Source organism: Coenobita brevimanus, chromosome 26 (assembly GCF_032717465.1).
Source record: "Coenobita brevimanus isolate Jiangsu-jjx chromosome 26, ASM3271746v2, whole genome shotgun sequence".
Lineage (NCBI taxonomy): Eukaryota > Metazoa > Arthropoda > Malacostraca > Decapoda > Coenobitidae > Coenobita > Coenobita brevimanus.
The window spans coordinates 6,550,148-6,552,647 of NC_136979.1; the positions used below are offsets into that span (position 1 = coordinate 6,550,148).

Genomic DNA, 2,500 nt, shown 5'->3' on the forward strand with positions numbered 1-2,500 from the left:
CTTACCATCCTCTCCCCCTTTCCTTCCCCTCCATCCTTCCCCTCCCCTCTTCCCTCCTCTCTTATCTCTCCCCTCTTCTATCTTGTCACCACATCTCCCCTCCTGTCTATCTTCTTTATTTTTTCTCTCTTTCTTTTTTCTCTACGTCTGTCTCACCTTCTCTTCCCCCTTCTCTCTCTCTCTCACTCAATTTTCCCCTTCTCTCTCTTTTTCTCTCGATTTCCCACTTCTCTCTCTCGTCCCCTTTCTTTCTTCCTCTCTCTTCTCTCTCCCCCTCTTCTCTGCTCTCCTCTCCCTCCTTTAATTTCTCCTTTTTCCTCTTCTCTCTCTCCCTCCCTCTTTCTCCTCTCCCCTCTCCCCTTATCCTTCTCATTTCCCCTCTCTTCCCCCTTTCTCTCTCTCTCTCTCTCTCTCTCTCTCTCTCTCTCTCTCTCTCTCTCTCTCTCTCTCTCTCTCTCTCTCTCACCCCGCATGTCAACCAGAAAATAGTGCTATGATGTGTGTTTTTATTTGTTTTTCATATTGTTTTTTGTTAGTGTGTGTGTGTGTGTGTGTGTGTGTGTGTGTGTGTGTGTGTGTGTGTGTGTGTGTGTGTGTGTTTATTTCTAGACACCCCCCTCCCCCACGCATACCATACCACTTTCACTCCAACCTGGCCTAAAATTGACCTCTCTCCATCCTCAGTGCTCGTTGTAGCATCGTATTAGCACTAGAATGTGGTGCTAGTCACGAAGAAGTGCTATGGGAAGGACGTAGAAGTGTAGTATTGTCTTAGTCTGCTATCGAGGTATGTGAAATCAGCTGCAAATGGACGAAAATCTGGGCCAAGTTAGGGTGAAAAGAGTGTGTGTGTGTGTGTGTGTGTGTGTGTGTGTGTGTGTGTGTGTGTGTGTGTGTGTGTGTGTGTGTGTGTGTTTTACTTAAGTGAGAGTGTGATATTGTGGTGGTTCCCTTCCCTCCATTCCCTTCTCTTTCCCTCCATTCCCTTTTCCTTCCCTCCATTCCCTTCTCCTTCCCTCCATTCCTTTCTCTTTCCCTCCATTCCCTTTTCCTTCCCTCCATTCCCTTCTCTTTCCCTCCATTCCCTTTTCCTTCCCTCCATTCCCTTCTCCTTCCCTCCATTCTCTTTTCCTTCCCTCCATTCCCTTCTCCTTCCCTCCATTCCCTTTACCTTCCCTCCATTCCCTTTACCTTCCCTCTATTCCCTTTACCTTCCCTCCATTCCCTTCTCCTTCCCTTCATTCCCTTTTCCTTCCCTTCATTCCCTTCAATTTCTCTCCATTTCCTTTTCCTCTCCTCCCCCTCCCCTCCCCTCCTCTCTGTGTTAACTTTCAATTCTCTCCCCTGCTCTTATGGTCACTTCTCCCTCCCTCTCCTCTCCCTTTCTCCTCACCACCCCTTCTGGACTCTCCCCTTCCCTTTCCCCTCCTGTTTCTCTCCCCCTCTCCTCACCACCCCTTCCAAACTTTCCCCTTCCTTCCCCTTCCCTTTCCCTCCCTTCCCCTTCCCTTTCCCCCTTGTTTAAGTCTTTTGGTGAAGTACTGAACACCTAATCCATAACAAAGATCCCACTCAGCTAATTATTGTAGTAGTAGTAGTAGTAGTAGGCGTAGTAGTAGTAGTAGTAGCAGTAGTAGTTATAATGGCCCCAAACTCATCTTTACGTGACCCCAGTGGACTTCTAAATCCGGCCACTCCAACCGTAAGCACGCAGAGATATGCTGTTGAGGTTGCAGTATGTTGAAGGACTGACTGGGTTGTGGGTTAAGGTGCATGAGGGAGTGTGTTGAGGAGTGGGGGGGGGTTGATTTACAGTGAGGGCGTAGTGGATTGTGTGTGTGTGTGTGTGTGTGTGTGTGTGTGTGTGTGTGTGTGTGTGTGTGTGTGTGTGTGAGGTGTAGTGTTGGTGGAGGAGGGGTGTTGAGTGTCCTGTGTAGGGTTGGAAGGTTCTCTCTCTCTCTCTCTCTCTCTCTCTCTCTCTCTCTCTCTGATACTCATGTCCTTGACTGGAATTAGTTTTGTATCTAATCTCATGCATTTTATATTATTGTCTTTTGTTATTGATATTAAAGTTTTATTTAGTGTCTTGTAAGCATCTCCTTGGTTGTGATTGTGAATTTAGGGACCTCATCTTTGACTCCAATTTTCTTGTTCAGGGATAAAATGTTGAAAGACTTATCGATCATTCCTTATATATTTTTAAAGATGCTGGCTGTGAGTACTCGTATATCCAAGACGCTGAGTTTACAAGCTCCTTTTGCACTGATGATATTTGTGTACTGAGAAAATCATGTTTGTCTCAAGAAAGGCCAAGAATTCTGAGATATTTCGCGTAAAGGGAGTAACCAGATTAAGACAGTGCGTTGGGAGTGGGTTTAAGAAGCTTGTCTGTCTTAGTAACGAGATTATAGAGGACACAGGGAAAAGCAACATATTCCTGTGCTTTATGTCTGTGGTCTGTTTTATTTCTGTGTTTTTTTATGTTATTCTTGTGGCTTAT

The 2,500-nt window shown here is 45.8% G+C and overlaps 1 protein-coding gene across 1 annotated transcript in view; it reads right to left on the bottom strand.

Annotated features, from left to right (window-relative positions):
- Positions 1-2,500, bottom strand: part of Tat (Tyrosine aminotransferase) — a 96,096-nt gene that overhangs the window by 25,670 nt on the left and 67,926 nt on the right. The window lies entirely within an intron of this gene.